This window comes from Gossypium arboreum, chromosome 2 (genome assembly GCF_025698485.1).
Source record: "Gossypium arboreum isolate Shixiya-1 chromosome 2, ASM2569848v2, whole genome shotgun sequence".
In the NCBI taxonomy this organism is placed as follows: domain Eukaryota; kingdom Viridiplantae; phylum Streptophyta; class Magnoliopsida; order Malvales; family Malvaceae; genus Gossypium; species Gossypium arboreum.
This window is the reverse complement of record NC_069071.1, coordinates 14,240,193-14,248,890: the sequence shown is the minus strand read 5'-3', so window position 1 is coordinate 14,248,890 and position 8,698 is coordinate 14,240,193. Positions and strand designations below refer to the sequence as shown.

Here is an 8,698-nt window from a genome sequence, read left to right as displayed (position 1 = left end):
TCAAACTAACCAAGTGAATGGAAGCTGGGCACCAGGTAGGTATCCATAACAGAGGAGGTGAGCCATGAAGGCTGCTTAAGTACCAAGCTCTCCGATTGGATCCAATCCTAGACATGTCCACATCCATTGCCACACTTGGTTATAACAAGTTGAAATTTCTTTGAGTGGTTATCTTTGATAAATTGAATATTCGTGTCATCGTGTTATTTAAAAAAAATATCGTTTTGAAATCGTGCCCTAAGTTTAGCCCATTTGAATTATTATTATCCATCAATTTAAAGTTGTTTAAAATAATATAATCTCAGAAAATCAAAGAAGAAAATAAAGTTAAAATGGCCTTATTACAACCCAAAACTTAAATAGTAATTAAAAATAACTTAAGAAAACCAGTCTCTTTTTCAAACCCAAAAGTGTTCATAATGGCCACTCTGAATCCCCTCCGGCTCCAAGTCACCCACATCAAGACTCACCTGCAAGGTTAAAGAAGGGGTGAGTTTGGGGAAACTCAGTGTGTAAGGAAAACCCATTCAAAGCCCAAGTCAGCTCAAGCCCATTGGGCCTAAGCCCATTCAAGTAACAGTGGTCTTGGGCGAGCCCTTTTGATTACAATAAAGCGGGCCTTAGCCCTTATTTAGATATGATATGGCCCATAGGCCCATTTCAAAATACATGCAACATCAGTAAACATATGCAAGCCCATTTGGGGAGACTACTCAACCTACCAACCACTACACTCCACCCGTACTAGCCCTACACTCCATGTGGGGAATAGCTCAACCCACCCAAAGACAACACTCCACATTCTTGACCTTCTTTGCTCGATTATCAAATAAATTGAGGCAAAGCCTCCAAGATCGTGGACAGGCCACTTTCAAGTACTTCCTCCGTCAATATCCCAATCCCATGCATCAAATAATAACAACATGGCATGCAGTAAATAACAACAGTCAAACATGCATTTAGGTCAATTTAACCCTAGGGGTATTTCGGTAATTTATCTCCTAGAGGTAAAACTGTAAATTTTCCACTTTTAAAGGTATTTCAATAATTTATCTATTTTAGGGTTTTTCATGCATATTCCTACCTTTCACGTACTAATGTAATCACTACCTGAGGGTTCTTACGAATTGGGCGTTGGCCCATCATTCTAATTTTGGCCCATTGAGCCTAAAAATATCGAGGGCACAGAAATCATGCACTTTGCAGTCCAAACATTGCAGCTTACCAAAAACATTAATCGATTTACCTCATAGACATTTGCACACTCGCAAATCTACAAAATACCGATTTTCGGCATTTCGGCTTTTCGGCTTTTGCCGATCTAGACTAAGAAAGAGGGTGTTAGTTACACACCTGTTTGCGACGATATGTTGACGAGATCCACACACGAACCGCCTACAATTGGATTACTAACACGTTAATCTAACTATTCAAATACAAACTACATATTAACCCCTTACAATATTCGACCAACCACACCTACAGATCATAGTAAGCTTATAAGAAAACAATAAGCAACTCATTAACAAATTTTGTCAATGTTTACCACATAATCATAATTTCACTTTAAAACTGTCTTCCGAGCAACGTCACTAAATTATTTATAATCGAGCTACGAAACTCCAAATCAAGTGCCGTTAATTTTTCCTGAAAATAGACTCATATATCTTCTATCCATAAAACTTTCAAAATTTTTAGTATGGCTAATCAATACCAGATTTTTCTTAAAGTTTCCCACGTTTCACTGTTTGACTAATCTGACCACTCTTCATTACGAATCAAATTTCTCATTGTACAGAATTCAAAATATGTTCTCGTTTATTCCATTTGAAACTAGACTCATTAAGATTTAATTATCTCTTACAATTTATGGTGATTTTCCAAAGTCACGTTACTGCTGCTGTCCCAAGCAGATTTATTACCAAATCACTTTTTCACACCTAACTTGCATGCTTGTTATTTAAACATGTATATCACCAATCAATCATCACATATCTATGATTTTACTTAAGTATAATCTCCATTTCATCATTTTAAAGCACAACATGTTAGCCGATTTTTTTTCCCTTAGCATCTAAGGCACATGCATGCTCATTTGTTTGGCTCAACTTCACCTATCTTCCATTTTTCATCAAAAGAACATGAAACAACAACCATTTCCTTCATTTTAATTCATGACTAAATGCTCACAACACAACTAAAAACCAAAATATGCTTCAAGAGTTAAGGTAGAATCAAGAAGAACTCATGAACATCAAGATAGAAGTAAACTACCATGAACTTACCTTCAATTTTCTTCCCCAAGTGACCGAACATTCAAGAGCTTTCTCCTCTCCTTTCTCTTCTCTAACTTTCGGCTATGATGAACAAGGATGGACAAAACTTTGTTCTTTTCACCCCTTTTTCTTTTAATAAAATTTCATATTTCATCCATTTAATTCTTTAATACAAAAGACATGAAATTCCCATCATGGAACATTTACATAAACCATTATCATGGAACATTTACCTAACCCATTATCATGGAATATTTACCTAATCCATTATCATGGAACATTTACCTAACCCATTATCAATTTGTATCAATTTGTACCATAAATTATGGATATCAAGTGCTCATATTGTCTACAACAACATGATGACTGGCCACTTCATGTAAAATGGGAGGTTTGTCATGCAAATCCTCTTATTTTGCACTCCTATTTATTTGGCCACTTCAATTTAGCCTTTTCACATAGGTTCTATTTCATAATTTCACCCCCTTTTTCTTATGGAACAAAAAAATTAACTAAAATTGCCGGGTTCTATCTTAAGCTTGGGCTTTCTAGAGGCCCACTAACATAATTAAACCTATGCCAACATTCACAGAATTTCCGAAAATTGGGGTGTTACAACTCTACCCCCCCTTAAAGAAATTTCGGCCTCGAAATTTACCTGATCCAAATAGTTGAGGGTATTGTTGACGCATAGTCTCTTCTGATTCCCAAGTAGCTTCTTCCCTCCCATGATTACGCCACAGTACTTTTACCAAAGGAACCGACTTCCTTCTTAGAACTTTAACCTCTCGATCTAAAATTTGTATGGGTTCTTACTCAAAGGTCAAATCAGTCCTTACTTCAATCTCCTCTACTGGCACAACATGTGAGGAATCCGATCGATATCGTCTTAACATAGACACATGAAAAACGTCATGGATTCTGTCTAACTCTGGTGGTAACTCTAACTGATACACTACTGGCCCTACCCGCTTAAGAACTCGATAAGGCCCTATAAACCGCGGACTCAATTTGCCTTTCTTGCCGAATCTCAAGATCTTCTTCCAAGGTGAAACCTTTAAGAAAACCATATCCCCAACCGCAAACTCTATCTCTTTGTGCTTTAGGTCCGCATACGACTTCTGTCTATCAGATGCCTCTTTTAATCAATCTCTTATCAACTTAACCTTACTTTCAGTATCTACCACCAACTCCGGTCCAAGCACTTGTCGTTCACCCAACTCTGTCCAACACGTAGGCGTACGACATCTCTGCCCATAAAGTGCCTCATATGGAGCCATCTGAATACTTGCTTGGTAGCTGTTATTGTATGCAAACTCCGCCAATGGCAAGTAGTCCTCCCAACTCCCACGAAAATCGATGATACAACCCCTTAACATATCCTCCAAAATCTGAATAACCCTCTCCATTGCTCTATCATGCGTGGGTGAAAGGCGATCTTGAAATCCAAACGTGTACCCAATGCCTCCTGCAACTTCTTCCAGAACCGAGATGTAAACCTAGGGTCTCAGTCGGAAATAATCGACACTGACACTCCATGTAGTCGTACTATCTCTGCCACATACAACCTAGCCAACTTTTGCGGGGAGTAATCGATCTGAACCGGTATGAAATGGGCGATTTTGTTAACCTATCCACAACTAACCACACGAATCTTTCTTGGTGGGTGTCAAAGGTAGCCCACTCACAAAGTCCATAGTGACTCTCTCCCACTTCCACAATGGAATTTTCACCGGTTGCGATAATCCGAAGGAAATTGATGTTCACTTTCACTTGCGGCATGTCGACATTTCCCCACGAACTCGTTACTTCTCGTTTAAGCCAGTGCCACCAAGACAGTTCTCGCAAGTCGTGATACAACTTATTCCCTCCGGGATGCATGGCACAAAGTCCCCATGAGCTTCCTTCAATATTGGTGTCTCAAGTCGAGTCCTTGAACACAAATTCTTCCTCGGAAGCATAAAACTCCTTCAGTATTCAGTCCAAAATCCTCATTCTCACCCTTCTCAACTTGCTGAAACCAAAGAACCAACGAGTTATCCTTCAACTGTTTTTCTTTAATCTGTTCAGTCCAAATAGGCCTCACTTGCAATTCCGCTAACAGACTTCCATCATCAAACAAACTCAAACGTGTAAACAAGGCTCTCAAATCAGAAACAACCCTTCGACTCAACGCATCAGCTACCACGTTAGCCTTACCTGGGTGGTACTCAATCGAACAGTCGTAATCCTTAAGCAACTCTACCCATCTTCGTTGCCTAAGGTTTAACTCCTTCTGAGCTGACAGATACTTTAGGCTCTTATGGTCCATGTATATGATACACTTTTCTCCATATAAGTAATGTCTCTAGATTTTCAACGCGAAGATCACTGCTGCTAGCTCTAAGTCGTGCGTAGGGTAGTTCGATTCATGAGACTTAAGCTGTCGGGAAGCATAAGCGACCACCTTACCCTCTTGCATCAGTACACATCCTAACCCCACATGTGACGCATCACTGTACACAGTGAAGTCCTTCCTAGACTCCGGTTGAATCAACACTGGTGCTTTAGTCAATATCTTTTTCAAATGGTCAAAAGCTTTTTGCTGACTCTCAGTCCAAACAAATGCTACCCCTTTCCTTAATAGCCATCAATGGTGCAAACAATCGAGAAAATCCTTCTACGAACCTTCGGTAATAGCACGCCAAACCCGAAAACTCGAATTTTCGACATCGATTTTGGTGGCTTCCATCCCGAAGCGCCTCAATTTTTCGAGGATCCACTCTAATTCCTTCAGCAGAAACCACATGACCTAGAAAAGCCACTTCTTGCAACCAAAATTCACACTTACTAAACTTTGCATACAGTTCCTTCTCTCTCAGCACTTGCTCCTAATGTTTCTCCTTGGTTTTCGAGTATACCAGAATATCATTGATGAAAACTACCACGAATCGGTCCAAGTAAGGTTGGAACACTCGATTCATTAGATCCATGAAAGCGGCAGGTGCGTTCGTCAACCCAAACGGCATAACCAGAAACTCCTCTAAGCTTACTATGAGGGTATTTGTTCTTTATCGTCAGTTTGTTCAACTGGCGGTAATCGATGCACATGCGCATTGTCCCATCCTTTTTCTTCACAAATAGCACCGGTGCTCCCCATGGAGACACGCTTGGCCTAATGAAGCCCCTATCCAACAACTCTTGAATTTGAGCCTTTAACTCCACTAACTCCTTCGGTACCATCCTATACGGTGCGATGGACATAGGTACTATTCGAGCAACAAATCTATTCCAAACTCAACTTCTCGGTTCGGAGGCAATCACGAAGCTTCTCGAAAAACATCTTGGAACTCCTTTACGGTCCTAACCTTATCTCTTGTCGGTCCCTCCTCTTACGATCGACTTACAAATGCCAAATAGACCTCACAACCTTTTGAATCCACTTTTCGGCTCTTAATGCCGACACCACATTGGACAAATAATCCTTCGCTCACCTATCACCATAACCTCCTCATCCTTTGTGGTCCTTAACACCATTCGTTTAGCAGCACAATCCGAGTCGCTTTATGCTTAACAAGCCAGTCCATTCCCAAAATGAGATCAAACTCTCGAATGGTAACTCCATCGATCTCCGAGGAAAATCTTACCTTGAGTTTCTAAGGGTACATCCCTATACGGTTTGTCTACCCTAACCGAAAGTGACCCAAAGGACTTAGTACAGATACCCCACTCACAATCTCCTCGAGTGCACACCCAACGACCGGATATGGCACATGCAACATAGGAATGAGTAGATCCAACATCCACCATGGCGATATCGGCATGCTAGAAATAAAAATGTACCGATTATGATGTCGGTCGTCACCCTCCTCGCGACGAGCAAAGATATACCAAAGCTGGCCGACGAGCCTCGGTGTTAATAGTACCCTTTCCGGTGCCCCACGTCCATGGCCATTGCCACGCGACCTCGGCCATGACCTCTCAACGGCGACGGTCCACCTCGGGTTGTTTGCACGGGTTGCCTGACCCTTTGTTCAACCACTTGAGCTGGTGGCCTCTTAGGACAATCCACGATCTTATGTTCCTTTGATCCACAACGAAGACAAGCCCGAACGTTTCCAACATTCCCCAGATGCATTCTACCACAATCTCCACAAGCTTGTGGTCTAACAAGATTCACCGGAATCGCTCGAATGGTTCTTCCATCCTAGCTCTCTTAACATTCGTGTTTGCGGCACCAGTTGGTCCAAAGATCTCTCCTGAATCGATTTCGATCCACATCACGGTTCCTCGTTCACTTGCTTCACCTCTTGACTATCTTAGCCTTTTCTATCGGTCAAAGCAAAATCGCGTTCTCTTTGCGGAGCTATGAGCACCCTTAGCTCATCCCCGAGGCCATCCTCAAAGCGAACACTGCGCCAGATTCGGTAGAGACAATACCATTAGCATACCAGCTCAATCGCGAAACTCGCCTCATATTCACAATGGTCTTACCACCACAGGTCGAGTTCAGAATTCCTTCCTTCACGCATCCACATAGCTAGCTCGACATACTTCGCCTTGAAGGATCGCTTAAACAACTCCCGTGTTACCCTCTCACTGGGTACCCTCTCTCACAAAGGATCCACCACCGATACGCCTCATCCGTAGTAAGGATCTGCTCCTTTTAACTTTTGCTCTCTTGGCGGTCCAACTCATCCATAATCCGCTCCGTGGCTTCCACCAAGATTCACCACATTTGGGGCTACTCCAGATACACCCTAAAACTTCCGCTCCGTTGTCTTGAGTCGCTCAGAAATGGACTCCCTATTCATGGGCACGATATTAGCTCCAGCCACCCTTTCTAAAACTCTTAACATGGCCTGGGACAGAGCGTCATCCCCCGCGGCTCGATCATACGGCCCATTCTCATCCACCGGTGGTGGTCATGCTACTCCAGCGGGTATGTGTTCAGAAGACGAAGATCCGGCTTGAGTACTACCTCGGCCTCGACCACGGCCTCGACCACGACCTCTTCCCCAAGTAGCTCTCGTACTCATATCGATTTATCTGATTACGAATTTTATGCAGTTAGTTTACTGTTTCTACTGTTTATTACAGAATATCTTATGAACAGATAAGGTTTCAGGGTTGTTCTCGCATAACCATAATTTAGCTATTGTCTCAGTTTCCTAGGGCTTAGTTTACCCTACGGTCTCGGGCCAGTAGCCTTTACGCTATATTATCTATAGTACTATCTCTAAGGTTTAGTACTAACTACTGATGCGATTCAATATATAAAATGAATAGTACTTACGACCTTGGTGCCGGGATTAGGTGTGCCACCTCATCGGTTTCAGATAAACTCAAAAGATTTAGACTTTTTGAAATCCATTTTCCAAACATTTGTGTTAAAAAATAAGTTCGGAGATTATCTCCTTTAAACTGAAAATTTTATTTTCAAAAGTCAAGTTTTTCCAAAAATACCCTCTATTTTTTTTTTGGCATAAAGTTTTGAAAACCCTTTTTGGACCCGATCCACAACCGAGTTGTTACAACCTAGGCTCTGATACCACTAAATGTAGCACCTCAAACCCGGCCCAGACGTTAAGGCCGAATCCGACATGCCACTTTGAAGTCAAAAACCGTGTTCCTTTTTAGTGTTTTAAAAAACAAATGAATTTTGTCAAACTAACCAAGTGAATGGAAGTCGGGCACCGTAGGTATCCATAACAGAGGAGGTGAGCCATGAAGGCTGCTTAAGTACCAAGCTCTCCGATTGGATCCAATCCTAGATATGTCCACATCCATTGCCACACTTGGTTATAACAAGTTGAAATTTCTTTGAGTGGTTATCTTTGGTAAATTGAATATTCGTGTCATCGTGTTATTTAAAAAAATATCGTTTTGAAATCGTGCCTAAGTCTAGCCCATTTGAATTATTATTATCCATCAATTTAAAGTTGTTTAAAATAATATAATCTTAGAAAATCAAAGAAGAAAATAAAGTTAAAATGGCCTTATTACAACCCAAAACTTAAATAGTAATTAAAATAACTTAAGAAAACCAGTCTCTTTTTCAAACCCAAAAGTGTTCACAATGGCCACTCTGAATCCCTCCGGCTCCAAGTCACCCACATCAAGACTCACCGCAAGGTTAAAGAAGGGTAAGTTTGGGGAAACTCATTGTGTAAGGAAAACCCATTCAAAGCCCAAGTCACTCAAGCCCATTGGGCCTAAGCCCATTCAAGTAACAGTGGTCTCTGGGCGAGCCCTTTCAGATTACAATAAACGGGCCTTAGCCCTTATTCAGATAATGAGATGGCCCATAGGCCCATTTCAAAATACATGCATCATCGGTAAACATATGCAAGCCCATTTGGGAGACTACTTAACCCACCAACCACTACACTCCACCCGTACCACCCTACACTCCATGTGGGGAATAGCTCAACCCACCCATT

At 41.5% G+C, this 8,698-nt stretch overlaps 1 long non-coding RNA gene across 1 annotated transcript; it reads right to left on the bottom strand.

Annotated features, from left to right (window-relative positions):
• Positions 1 to 251: 251 nt before the first annotated feature.
• LOC128283729 (uncharacterized) lies at positions 252 to 1,403 on the bottom strand. The gene is made up of 2 exons (XR_008274138.1): positions 1,354 to 1,403; positions 252 to 470 (listed from the first exon to the last, which is right to left on the bottom strand). It is a non-coding gene; the product is annotated as an uncharacterized LOC128283729 (long non-coding RNA).
• Between the last annotated feature and the right edge of the window lie 7,295 nt (positions 1,404 to 8,698).